Here is a 14,493-nt window from a genome sequence, read left to right on the forward strand (position 1 = left end):
GAAAACCCACCTGAGAAACCAACAGGGGTCACCACAAACAGAGAGTGTAGGCACACACACATAACCGGGGACGCTCGCAAGAGATAGGTGCCACCCCCTTACAAAGCCTAGTATTGTGGGAGCTGCAATTGTGTAAATTATTTATATATAAAATTACGTTAATAATTTCTAGTGGCGTGCAGTGTCATGGTGTTTTTCAAATATATACAATTGTGCTTCTGGAGCACTTGCAGTAGGTGAACTGAGAAACTACGTTGTTCTGTTGTTCTCAGTGTACCACCACTTCCCAAAAAGAGCAAGCTCTCAGTAGTATTGGGGAGACTACTGATGACCGAGTCAAAAGGGCCTCCCAGACTTAGGAGCCTTAAAGGAAAACTGCAGTGGGATACAGAAAAGTCACAGATCACTTGATCCACTAAACTATAAACTAAAACTATATTTCTTCTAAGTACCATATATATGAAAGATTTAATTGTTAAACTACAAAGTAGCTATATTTCCTGTATTAACAGGAAGATCAGAGCTCTTGGGAATGATGCAGGGAACTGCAACAATCACATACGTAAGAAACAGTAGCTCTCGCAGTTCCATGGACCTCGTTCTAATAGAAAGACTACGTAAGAGTAACTTTACAAACACAATTAGTCTCCTTGAAATTACTGAGACTACTTGTGTGTGTAAATTTACTCATGCACATCTATGTCTGCAGGGTCAAGGCCTTAAAGCTCTATGAGCTTAAACTCACAAGATGCTCAACACCCCAGTCAAGCAAGGCACTTGGCAAGACTAAGCCCTCTATTTTTTGTGGGAGTTTTGAGAGACTATTCTGAGCCTGTGGAAGGAAGGGCAGGAGGAAAAAGGAGCAGAGAGCACAGTACACTACATTTGTATTTATGGGTGAAATTTTCATCTTCTGGTCTTGATGCAAAAAGCTGTACTTCCTATTAGAACGATCACTAAAATGGCAGCCCCAGAGATTACATAGCTCCTAAATACATACCAATGAAGACTTCAATATTTTCAGATAGTATATTAAAATATGGTCTTATAATTAACTTGTTTGATATACATATTCTTATTAGGTAATTTTTCCTGTAGTCATTTAGGGCTCAATGCAAAGCCCATTGAAGTCAGTGGAAATAATTTCCATTGTGTTCAATGGCAGCAATGACTGTAAAGCAATATTAAAAAACAATCTCATTACAATGTTCCTTTAATAAGCTTTGATATTTAAAAAAAATTAGAAACCTTAACGTATTATTGTAATGTTCTTCCTGTCTTTTCCCCTGCGTTCCTCTGTTTTGTGTGCTTAGCCATGAAAAATCATTTCTAAACTTGTTTGACCTGTATTAAGACTTTGCAAGGTCACATCTGATTTAATGCAATGTATTGTGACTCTTCCTGCTGAGTTTAGTCATAAGATACAATTCCTTTGTTAGTGGTAACATCCAGCACAGCCAGATTTGTCCCAATGTCTGAACATCTAGTTTGATGATCCACGGTATAGTAACACAAGTAAGGAGCTAATTTTTTCATTAGCTCCCCCTGAAGAGATGGTACACCTAAAATAACTCATGGCAGACAACAAGTGGAAAAAAAAAAGCCTAACCTGGGATGTATTCTCTTTTCTTATTATTCATACATTATCACTATCTTTTGAAGAATTGAGGGAAACTGGAGACTTGGGCACTATATGCAGGGTCCCAACAGCATCAGGCACAGAGAACCAGATTCATAGCCAATACTGCTATGCTGCTTTGTGCTGCTCTGGCAGAACAAGCTATCAGAAAGCCAGCTTAACCAGACATCTCAGAATTCTCTGGATGGCATACTGGTCCCTTAGAGCCACAGCCTGTCAAAGTTTAGAGCAGCCTGAGGATTGCTCTAAATTATGGTATTGACTTGGCCAGCATGGAACCAGACCCAGGATCAGGAGACCTGAAATGGCTCCCTTGTTACTCTCCCCTCAGCTGCATCTAGGTCATAATGCACACATTTGAGAATCTGGGCCAGACACTTCATTTACCTAATACTTTGCCAATGAATATACTCTCATCTATCTATGGTAAACATCGTATTTAGAAAGACTCAGAGGTGAGTATGTCTCAGCACTTCAGCTTTGACCTTTCCTCAACATAATGTTAAGTCAAGACAAAGTAAATTGTCATCTGACCTGTGAAAGATATCTTTTAAGAAGTGCATGTATGTTGCCCATCTTTTTCCATAGAAGTGCATGAGATAATTCAGTGAATCCAACAATCCCCTGTTTTCTTCTTTTCATGGTATTTTGATAATGATTGGACCATCTGGGGATTAATTTTATGTCAATAACTTGCTACCAATGTCAGGGTCATAACTATCTTATTAGAAGAAAACAAACTACACAATTCTTGTGATGTGGGAAATCTAAAAAACATTGAAAATAATACATCTGCCCTGTTTCTTCTAATAAAGATGCCAGCTGAAGATGACAAGAGTGGAATTAATAGTAAAGATTTGTTTTAATTGTTTGCAATATCTATTGTTACCATTCTGTACTACATAAAAATAAACAGCAGTTCCAACTAAACAAAACTGAATTATTCAGTATAATTTGTGAAATCCCTGCAGCAATTTATACTCTTAATGAACATAAGTACCTTTTACACATACTTCTTGACTCCATCGCTCTCTTTATTAATCCTCTACCTCCTGAATGGGTCTGGTAGCCCTGAGGGTTTATTAGATTAAAGATTAGTGGGTGTGTTTTACCTACAGGTTTACTGTCAATGAATAATTATAAATATGTGCTCAGATGAATAAGGCAGCTTTCAATTATTCCTTCATACACATCCGTTTTTTCCATTTAGAATATGCAATATGGTCTTACATTGAAAATTTGCAAGCCTGAGGGTACCAAATCTTTGCTTCTTTCCTTCCATTACCATCATCCATTAATTATCCAGATACTTGCTGTTACACAGTGTGTCCTCGCCTCCTACATGCACACACAAACACATGCTAAACTTCTTAAAACATCTTGCTGGAATACTTTAATGAGCAGAATTTGGAACAGAAGTTGCAAGAAATAATGTTGGCAGCAAGATGGGAATTTTGACTTGCTTTTCTTTTTCATACTACCTAGAGACGCTTGGGAATTTTCCATCAGTGTTCCTCCCCCCCACCTCCCCCATCAACTACAGTTTCTGCAAAGTCAAAAATTTCCATGGGAATTTTTTCAATTTTCCTGATGGAAAATCAAAATGAAATGTTTCGTTTCACGCCAAGCAGACCCAGATCAAAATGTCAGTTTGAAAAAACAATCAAAATGTTTCCCAGGAGTTTGACATTAATCTTTGCCTACTTGACTAATGTGGTAACTCATAAGAACTGTAAGTCAGGTGTCCTATTCTGCTCAATGAGCTAATTTCCCTAGGGGGACAACATCTTCCGTGATTCACCAGTGTTCCCTCTGGTTGAACTGATCTAGCACATCATGGGAGTCACATCATCACGGTGCATCAGACATGTGGAAGACCCAGCCCATAGATGAGAATGGGGACATGAGACACTTGTAGAACTCATAAGACATTGCAGCAGCTTTGGGTGGCACTGTTTAATGAGGAACCAAGATAACACAAACTAGTTTCAGTTCAAAAAATCAAAATGACGTTTCAGTTCAGGAATGTCAAAATGTTTAGTTTTGATTGGAAGTGTCAAGATGAAATGTTTTGACATTTTAAATGTTTTTTGAACTTTCCATTTGTGAAAAGCTTAATATTTTCTACCAGCTTTAATACTAGCTCAAACAACTAGTTCAGTGAAAGGAACATGTTAGAGGAAAAACATAAAATGAAGTGTCTGTGTCTGAAACAAAATTACTATTAATATGAAAACATGTATACTATACAATAAAGGAAGTGTGACAAAATGAGAAGTTGTAGTTTGTAGGAAAATTTGGGGCCATGTATTACCCTTTATCTTTTTATAATATTATATTATTATAATATATTATATTATATTATTATATAATAATATAATATTTATAGACAGGAATGAAAGATGTGTGGATCAAATGTAGTATATAAACCAGAAGAGGGAAGTAGTACAGCAAAGTAATATGGTCATGGAAGTAGATGCAGCATCGACAGTATTGGATCATCCTATATTTATTTCAGATGTTCAGTTAATATTTCTGTTACAACTTACACAAACTACAGGAGTTCACAGAGAAAAATACATAGGTCAATATCACCTCTGACAACAGATAATTTTGCTGAATTCTCTCAAATCCAAGTTAAAGTTTGCCTCTAATACTTTGAACTAAAACATTATGAGTAGCGGGACTGGGGGAACTTCAAATGGTTTGGAGATTTGGTTCTGTCTGGATACAAATGCTCTTGTGCTTATCCTACGCTTATCAGAAACTCTTGCTCAAAAGTCAGGCTGGAAAGCTGACAAGAACTGACTTTTTAAGACATTTCCAGTAATTCACAGTATTGGCTGTCTCAGAAATACCATGATTAGTCTATCCTGGCCAAGTAACAAACAAAACAAAACGTGCAATTTCTGATGAGTTTTAAAAAGTTCAAAGTTTTGATTTTGAAATATGAAGTTCAATTCAAATTCAAATTTGGCTTAAATCATTTTTTATTCTTATCAGACCAAGCTGAGCTGCTCTAAGGAAATACTATTTAAAAGAAAGGGGTAAGCTTTTGGCTTTATTCCAGAAAATCACTGGCTGGAAAGTATCCAAAGTTTTTTTTGTTTAGTGCAGTATTTAATTGAGGCCCTTTACACTTCCATACTTGATAGTAATATTTGAGAGAAAGTTCAATGAACTTACAAGCTCAGGTGAAAAAGCCACTGAGCTCGCAAACTTAAACTTATGAATTTATTGCTCTTTGCTCAATACATTCCTCAGAATTATTCCTTTGCTTCCCCTAAACAGCATGGCTTTCATAAGACCCCCAAAGACAGCATGTTGCAGAGAGCAGCTGATCCCCAATTTCTCATCCTCCTTGAACCCCCTGCCTGCAGGGATATGGGGCCTTGATCCCACAGAGGGCCCAATGAGTTGTTTGGAGATGGAGAGAGAAAATACAGTGGAGATGGTTGTCTTCAGCCTTCCACTGTTTTTGCTCCATCTTCTCTGCTTCCTATTGTTACCCTGAGCACCAACAGAAGACAGTGACATCTAGAAGAAGCATCAGTTCAGGAGAGCAACAGACCAATTAACATTACTACCTCTAGAGCTGGTTGAAAAGTATCAATTGTTTATCCTCAAGATTTTTTTTTTTTAATCTTTAGTTTTTTCACAAGTGTTTTTTTCCCTCCAAACCCCAAACATGTTTAATTTATTTTGTTAAAAAAATGGAAAATTTCAATTGGGAATATAAATGTTTTTGTTGAAAAGCCATTTTCATTGGGAAAAAAAGTTTAATAAAATGTTCAACCATCTCCAGTTATCTCTTTTAAATGAGGACTGATAACTTTCCACCTTGGGTAATAAATATTTCCTCTAATTAGAAGTGATGCCGGGAGAACTGCCTATTATTAAGGTTGCCAGCCACTTCCCATGATAAGATTCTGTTTTCAGCTCCTTGTAAATTTGTCAAACTATAACCGTTTGGGCTGAAATTTACCTTACCAAGTGTCAGTGTTTGTCTGATTTTCTTATTATTTTCTGCTAAAATGGTCAAATCATTTCCAAGAAGGCTAGGAAAAAATAGTGTATTGCCCATGGCAAAATTGTCTTTGAAAAGCTCTAGCTCCCATATGCTTTGGAACAGGGACTTAAAAATTTGCCATCCCCTTGAAAATCTGTCCAAATTTGGTTAACATATAAGCAAGCCTTGGGGGGAGCAGGGGGGAGTTAAGCAGTTTGCACATGCTTAGAAGAGGCTTTAGGTTTTAGCAGCTAAATTTCCTAAAGATTCCATCCATGGTGAGCTTGTTCCAGCCTATGTCTGAGCAGGACTTTCCCTCTAATTGCAGCTCTAGACTACTGAAGGCTGTGTCAGGTCCAAGTTGGTGTACCTTAACTAAGAGCAGACAGACTATGTCTCCTCCCTCAGCCCAGGCAGCACGGAGGAGAAAGCTCCCTGATTCAAATGGAGAGGGGATGAGAGCCAGACCAGAGGTAAGAGGAGTAGATTGGGAAAAGGAGCCTAGGGGTGTGTGGGGAGGGGGGGAGACTCAGACTGGAGGCTGGTGCATGGGAAGAGAGGAAATAGGACTTGGAGTTGGCATGGGAGATTGCGACTGACTGGGCAAGAGACTGGAACTGAGAACCAGTGGGGCAGTGATGAACGCCACAGAAGAGCCCATGAAGTTAATAATTCTCTCTTCAGAGTAAAGTTTGAAAGTATGCCATAAATATGGGTTGGTGACACAACACATTGAACAGTCATGATAACACAAAATACAGAATAGCTGCCTATTCTGTGATCACTGTCCATCCTTTGCACTGAACGATGCAAGAGGCCTGTGGAAAAAATAGTTTGTGATCATGTAATTTGAAGATTGTATCATCATGCACATGCACAAGGCGCCAAATTAAGACTGCACAGACAGTCTTAATTCTGGCATTTCCTAAGTTCTGAGTATTTGACTCCCATTGACTTCAACAGGAAATTTCTCAGTTGGAGCTCCTGTGAGGTTGTGCCCTATGTAAATCTCATTCTGCCAGGGAAAGCATTAACCTATTTCCTTCCTTTCCCTAGATATTGGGGCAGTGCTGTGGGGAGGGAATTACAGAAGAGAGTTATGAAATGGAGATTGAAGCTTCATTATTGCTGCCTCTGCTGTGCTGTGAAAAATGGGCAGCTGAGCGAAAAGATTTGTTTGGATTCAGCCTCAAGTTTGTGCTAAGTGTTATTGCACAAAAATAGTGCCAACATTGCTTCTAAAAATATAATCCTACTAGAAAAAAAAATAATCTAAACACCATTAGTTCCAAGTCATGCCTTTGATTCAGAGGTAAAAAAATAGTATTCTGATTCCATATTTGGGTATTTTCAGGATCACCCATCTTTGACAGGCACGGCTGTGCATGACTTTATGGCAGTGTTTCACTAGGATAGTGGAAAATGATCTTTCAGACATACAAAAATGTAAAACAAATATCCTGAGAATCTGTGGCGTGAGTGGGGCCTGTCGTGAACCACAAATGGGCAATGACAATGTCTAAAGGCATAAAGAAATCGTACAGAAATATTCCTTCAAGGAGAAGGATCCACATATGGGTCCCTTAATGGCTGGAATGAAATTTATCCAAGATGAGATAGATGAAAAAGTGGTTATGTTATCACAACTCTGGAAAGCTACCAGCAAGAGTAAATAATATATTTTGATATTTGCTGGCAAGAGAATAAAGCTACATACAGAATACCAAAAACCCTTTCCCAAACAGACTATCTTGAATCTCAGATGATTTTAGTAAAGATACAGCAAGGGGAAATGATGGCTATTGTGAGCTATTTGGCTTGCTGTTCTTACTAAACTACACTACATGACCATTGGAGACATGATCTCCTGAAGTAGTCTGTTCGAGATCTATACATAAAGCCCTTTATTGCTTAACAAGATCTGAGTTTGTACTTTATGCTGCTTTAAAAATGTACCCCTAAATGGCTACTCTATATCCATAGGACCAAGTCATTACCATACAATAACAAAGGGAAGGGTAATAATGGTTTAAATCAACATGTGCAAATATGGCATATATTCCATTTGATTTGTTTAAACAGATGATTATCATACAGACTGTCTTGTCTGAACCAAACTACAGAAAACATGATGTAACAATGTGTTAGACTGTAGCCTGATGTTCAATATACAGAAGTGATTCTTGTAGCTGTTCTTAACAGGACCCTTCAGACAAACAGCTTCTCACTATGACTTTACTCCACTTGTACAGGAGTTCTCTTGCCATTCTAACTTCCCTCCTTTAAGTAAATCACCAGTTCTGCTTAGCAAGCCAGATTTTACTCATGACAGCTCTTGAAAATATGTCCAGCTTTGTAGAGGAACAATGACAGGCCTGTTTTAGAACAGACGATTGAACATAAAGATACCACCCTTCCCATGCAGTAAGCAAGTCGCTCACGGACAGTGAGCAAATGGTGGCATATGTGGTAATACCATTTAAACCAGCCCTTTTGACAGACTCCCAAATTCTTCAGTAACAACTGTCATTTGACTTGTTTCTTTCCCGAACTGTGGCGCATGGAAGGCCCAGCCTCAGATGGTAAACGATATTCCTGTCCCCAGTTTCCTGATAAAACCTCATTAAAAGAGGAGTCTTTCTTGAGCAAGAGACTGGCAAAGAAATAAAACTGGCATCAGTAGGAACCAACACTAGCACTACGTGCTATTAGCCAGATTCAGTTTGCACACTAGCATAACTCAGTTGCCATCTAACATATTGCCCGAGCATGTGTTGTGTAGGTTAGGCTCAGACAAGACATTGCCTAGATGGCAACAACAGTATCCAGAGTGATAAATTTAATTAAAATGGCCATCCAAATTCAGCCAGACAAGCATCAGTGAGGCGACAGGAAGGTTGGGACTAAACACAGGTGAAAGTAAACCGATCTGGTCCTGCGTACCAGTAAGAAAGTGGCTGCCGGTACACAACCGACCATACCAGCAGGGCCACTGACTGGGGAGGAGGGAAGGGGCAGCTGCCCTGGGGCCCAGCAATTTAAAAGGTCCCAGGGCTCCCGGCAGCAGCTGGAGCCCTGGGCCCTTTAAATCATCGCCAGACCCCAGGTGGTGCGGGCCAGGCAGCGCTGAAGGGCTGGTTGAGGGAGTCTGGCCCCAGCCCCGCCCCCTTCTGCCCAAGGCCCCCCTTCCTCCTGAGGCTCCATCCCTTCTGCCTGAGGCCCCAGCCCTGCCAGGGCCCCAGAGCCACCCCCCCCCTCCCGCTTACCAGTACACCCCTCCCCCGCAGCTGCCATGCGTACCGGTAAGTCTGTTAAGTTACTTTCACCCCTGGGACTAAGGGCATGGCTACACTAGAGAGCTTATAGCAGCACAGCTGGACCAATGCAGCTGTGCCACTGTACTCTCTAATGTAGCCACTCTAAGATGCCAGGAGAGAGAGCTCTTAAAAAATAAAACAAACAATATTTACCCACAATTATTTTCTATTCTGTGTCTACAGGAATTTTGTACTATTTCAAATACCATGATTTAGTAACTATTGCTAAAGACTAATAGCAACCACCATGATTCCCCCTTCATCCCAAAAATAAAAAAAGCCATTCAAATTAACAGTTTTAAAAAGGTAATATTACAAATTGTAGGTACTAAAAGAACCAACTCCAACTTTTCAGGCCTGGTAACTCACAGTCATAAGTAATTAACCCAAGTCTTTTGGAAACAATTCCTTCTGAATGTTCCCTGCTGAAGTCTTTTCAGTTGACTGGTTCTGTTTTTGATTCCTCATATCTAAGTTTTTCACTGTCTGCTGCCAATGGATGTTTCAGGCTTGGACAGTAAATTTTCCTCTTAAGAGTTCCAAAAATACACACCCTGCTAGTCACTACCATTGATTCTGCCTAGGGTTTCACTTCAGGTCTAGAATTAGAGATTCAAGTCAGAAATCTGAGTCTACAATAGCTATTTTGTTCACAGTCTGCCTCTTTCTCACTTTCTCCCTCTGTAACGGAAAGTCAGAGTCACACAGTTCAAGGCCAGAAGGGACCACTAGACCAACTAATCTGACGGCCTGTGTATCACAGGCCACCCACACACAGCACTTGCACACTAGTCCCAACAACCAAAATAAGATCAAAGTATTACAACCCACAGGAGACTAGACTATTATGTGCCACAGGCAGAGAACAGGAGGGATGAAGGTGCACCACTGCTTGATGGCTCCCCCCTGCAATGGATTAAGTGAGATCTACCCAGATATTCCTGGCAAGTGACCCACACTCACACTGAAAAGGAAGGCAAAACAAAAAACAAAAACAAAAAACCCAAGGTCATTTCTTCCTGACCCCACATGTGGTGCTCAGACCTTGAGCATGTAAGTAAGATCCAGCCAGCCAGGCATCTGAGATAAAGAGCATGATTGTGCCACCTCAGAGCCCTGGCCCACCCCCACCAACTTTTCCATCTCCAATTATGGCCATCTGTGATGCTTTGAGGAAGGAGATTTTAAAAAGTTGACCCACAATACACTGGGGAGGAAAAATATCCCTTCCTGATCCCTGCTGATGGCCATCTGAAACCCTAAGTATGAACTTTAGTAACATAAGAAAAACCAAAAGGGAACCCCACGGCTGTTGAGCCCTGCCCCATAGGATCACAAGTAACCCCATCATACAATTTCACCCATAAGTTTGTCCAGCTCTCTCGTAAGACTAATTAAGTTGTTTGTCCCCACAACGCCTTTTGGGAAGGGTGTTCCAGAACCTCACCCCTCTGATGATTAGAAACCTTCTTCTAATTTCCAGCCTGAATTTGTTCATGGTCACTTTGTACTCATTTTTTCTTGTGCCAACATTGTCCTTTACCGTAAATATGTCTTCACCCTCCCTGCAATTTACAGACAACAATTATAGATTCATAGATACTAAGGTCGGAAGGGACCATTATGATCATCTAGTCCGACCTTCTACACAACGCAGTCCACAGAATTTCACCCATCCACTCCTCCGAAAAACCTCTCACCTATGTCTGAGCTACTGAAGTCCTCAAAACGTGGTTTAAAGACTTCAAGGAGCAGAGAATCCTCCAGCAAGAGACCGATGCCCCATGATACAGAGGAAGGTGAAAAGCCCCCAGGGCCCCTTCCAATCTGCCCTAGAGGAAAATTCCTTCCCAACCCCAAATATGGCGATCAGCTGAACCCTGAGCATATGGGCAAGATTCACCAGCCAGATACCCAGGAAAGAATTCTCTGTAGTAACTCCGATCCCACCCCATCTAACATCCCATCTCAGGCCATTGGGCCTATTTACCATGAATATTTAAAGATAATTAATTACCAAAATCATGTTATCCCATCATACTATCTCCTCCATAAATTTATTGAGTTTAATCTTAAAGCCAGATAGGTCTTTTTCCCCCACTGCTTCCCTTGGAAGGCTATTCCAAAACTTCACTCCTCTGATGGTTAGAAACCTTCATCTAATTTCAAGTCTAAACTTCCCAATGACCAGTTTGTATCCATTTGTTCTTGTGTCCACATTGGTACTGAGCTTAAATAATTCCTCTCCCTCTCCAGTATTTATCCCTCTGATATATTTATAGAGAGCAATCATATCTCCCCTCAGCCTTCTTTTGGTTAGGCTAAACAAGCCAAGCTCCTTGAGTCTCCTTTCATGAGACAGGTTTTCCATTCCTCGGATCATCCTAGTAGCCCTTCTCTGTACCTGTTCCAGTTTGAATTCATCCTTCTTAAACATGGGAGACCAGAACTGCACACAGTATTCCAGGTGAGGTCTCACCAGTGCCTTGTATAACGGTACTAAAATCTCTTTATCTCTACTGGAAATACCTTGCCTGATGCATCCCAAGACCGCATTAGCTTTTTTCATGGCCATATCACATGGGCGGCTCACAGTCATCCTATGATCAACCAATACTCCAAGGTCCTTCTCCTCCTCCGTTACTTCTAATTGATGCGTCCCCAGCTTATAACTAAAATTCTTATTAATCCCTAAATGTATAACCTTACACTTCTCACTATTAAATTTCATCCTATTACTATTACTCCAGTTTACAAGGTCATCCAAATCTTCCTGTATGATTTCCCGGTTCTTCTCTAAATTGGCAATACCTCCCAGCTTTGTGTCATCCGCAAACTTTATTAGCACACTCCCACTTTTTGTGACGAGGTCAGTAATAAAAAGATTAAATAAGATTGGTCCCAAAACCGATCCCTGAGGAACTCCACTGGTAACCTCCCTCCAGCCTGACAGTTCACCTGTCAGTAGGACCCACTGTAGTCTCCCTGTTAACCAATTCCTTATCCACCTTTCAATTTTCATATTGATGCCTATCTTTTCCAATTTAACTAATAATTCCCCATGTGGCATGGTATCAAACGCCTAACTGAAATCTAGGTAAATTAGATCTACTGTCCTTTGTCTAAAAGAAATCTGTTATTTTCTCAAAGGAGGAGATCAGTTTGGTTTGGCATGATCTACCTTTTGTAAAACCATGTGGTATTTTGTCCCATTTACCATTGACTTCAATGTCCTTTACTACTTTCTCCTTCAAAATTTTTTCCAAGACCATGCATACTACAGATGTCAAACTAACAGGCCTGTAGTTACCCGGATCACTTTTTTTTCCCTTTCTTAAAAATAGGAACTATGTTAGCAATTCTCCAATCATATGGTACAACCCCGGAGTTTACAGATTCATTAAAAATTCTTGCTAATGGGCTTGCAATTTCGTGTGCCAATTCCTTTAATATTCTTGGATGGAGACTATCTTGGCCCCCCGATTTAGTCGCATTAAGCTGTTCGAGTTTCGCTTCTACCTCAGGTATGGTAATATCTACCTCCATATCCTCATTCCCATTTGTCATGCGACCATTATCCCTAAGATCCTCTTTAGCCTTATTAAAGACAGAGGCAAACTATTTGTTTAGATATTGGGCCATGCCTAGATTATCCTTGACCTCCACTCCAGCCTCAGTGTTTAGCAGTCCCACTTCTTCTTTCTTTGTTTTCTTCTTATTTATATGGCTATAGAACCTTTTACTATTGGTTTTAATTCCCTTTGCAAGGTCCAACTCTACTTGACTTTTAGCCTGTCTCACTTTATCCCTACATGTTCTGACCTCAATAAGGTAGCTTTCCTTGCTGATCCCTCCCATCTTCCACTCCCTGTATGCTTTCTGCTTTTTCTTAATCACCTCTCTGAGATGCTTGCTCATCCAGCTTGGTCTACAACTCCTGCCTATGAATTTTTCCCCCTTTCTTGGGATGCAGGCTTCCGATAGCTTCTGCAGCTTTGATTTAAAGTAATCCCTGGCCTCCTCTACCTTTAGATCCATAAATTCTTCAGTCCAATCTACTTCTAACTAATTTCCTTAATTTTTGAAAGTCAGCCCTTTTGAAATCAAAAACCCTAGATGCAGATATATTTTTGTTAATCCTTCTGTTCAGTTTGAACTGAATTAGCTCATGATCACTTGAATCAAGATTATCCCCTACAACCATTTCTTCTATGAGGTCCTCACTACTTACAAAAACCAAATCTAAAATGGCATCCCCTCTAGTCGGTTCAGCAACTACTTGGTGAAGGAATCCATCAGCTATCACATCTAGGAAAATCTGAGCCCTATTATTATTACTACCACTTGTCCTTCAGTCTATATCTGGGAAGTTATCATGTCTCCCATGATCACGCAGTTTCCATTAGTATTTACTTCATTAAAAACATTAAAAAGGGCTCTATCCATATCCAAATTAGATCCCAGCAGACTATAGCACCCACCAAGCACTATCCCAGGGGAAGCTCTAATAATTTTCTTCCCCAGAGTAATTTTTGCCCAGACGGACTCTGTCTTATCCATTCCATAGCTTCTTATTTCTTTACATTCTACCTCATCATTGATATACAATGCTACTCCACCACCTTTACCTTTATTTTGGTCTTTCCTAAACAGCACATTCCCTTCAATACCTGTAGTCCAGTCATGACTACTAGTCCACCATGATTCTGTTATCCCTATAGTATCTGGTTTCACTTCCTGCACCAGTAGCTCTAGTTCCTCCATTTTGTTACCTAGGCTCCTCGCATTGGTGTACAAACATCTTAATGTTTGCTGTTTGGCCTCGCTCACATTCTGTACCCTATTAGGCATGGTCATTCTACAGCCAGTATAACCTATTAGACTGGTATCCACACTGCCCTTCCTCCTTATATATATTCTCCTACATGGCTGTATCCTTTCTTACTTCGTTTTCTTCCCTCTCAATGCTAAAATCCGGCGTGGAGATTAGCTGGACATCTCCCAAAAATCTCCCCCAAATTCCTAGTTTAAAGCTCTCTTAATCAGTTGTGCCAGCCTCCATCCTAGAAGTCTATTTCCTTCCCTACTCAGATTAAGTCCATCCCAAGAGAACTGTCCTCTGTCCATGAATGCCTCCCAGTGGCCATACATCCCAAAGCCCTCCTTATAGCACCACTGCCTAAGACATCCGTTGATGGTCATAATCTTGTCACGCCTTTCTTGCCCTTCTCTAGGAACAGGCAGAATCCCACTAAAGATCACCTGAGCCTCGATTTCCTTAAGCATCTTCCCCAGCCTAGCCTAGTCTCCCTTAATAATTTCCAGTGAGAATCTAGCCATATCATTTGATCCCACATGAAGTATAATTAGAGGATTCTTTCCTGCTCCCTTTAGGATCCTTTTCAACCTCAAGTCTACATCCCGTATCTTAGCACCTGGAAGACAGCATACCCTTCTATTCTCTGGATCAGCTCTGGTTACAGGCCTGTCTAATCTTCTCAGTAAAGAGTCCCCGATCACATAGACCT

General features: G+C 40.4%; 1 long non-coding RNA gene across 2 annotated transcripts in view; it reads right to left on the bottom strand.

Moving 5' to 3' along the window:
* The window catches only part of LOC142070750 (uncharacterized), a 137,205-nt gene that overhangs the window by 108,943 nt on the left and 13,769 nt on the right, over window positions 1-14,493 (bottom strand). The gene's annotated exons all lie outside the window — the stretch shown is intronic.

Source organism: Caretta caretta, chromosome 2, assembly GCF_965140235.1.
Source record: "Caretta caretta isolate rCarCar2 chromosome 2, rCarCar1.hap1, whole genome shotgun sequence".
Classification (NCBI taxonomy): domain Eukaryota; kingdom Metazoa; phylum Chordata; order Testudines; family Cheloniidae; genus Caretta; species Caretta caretta.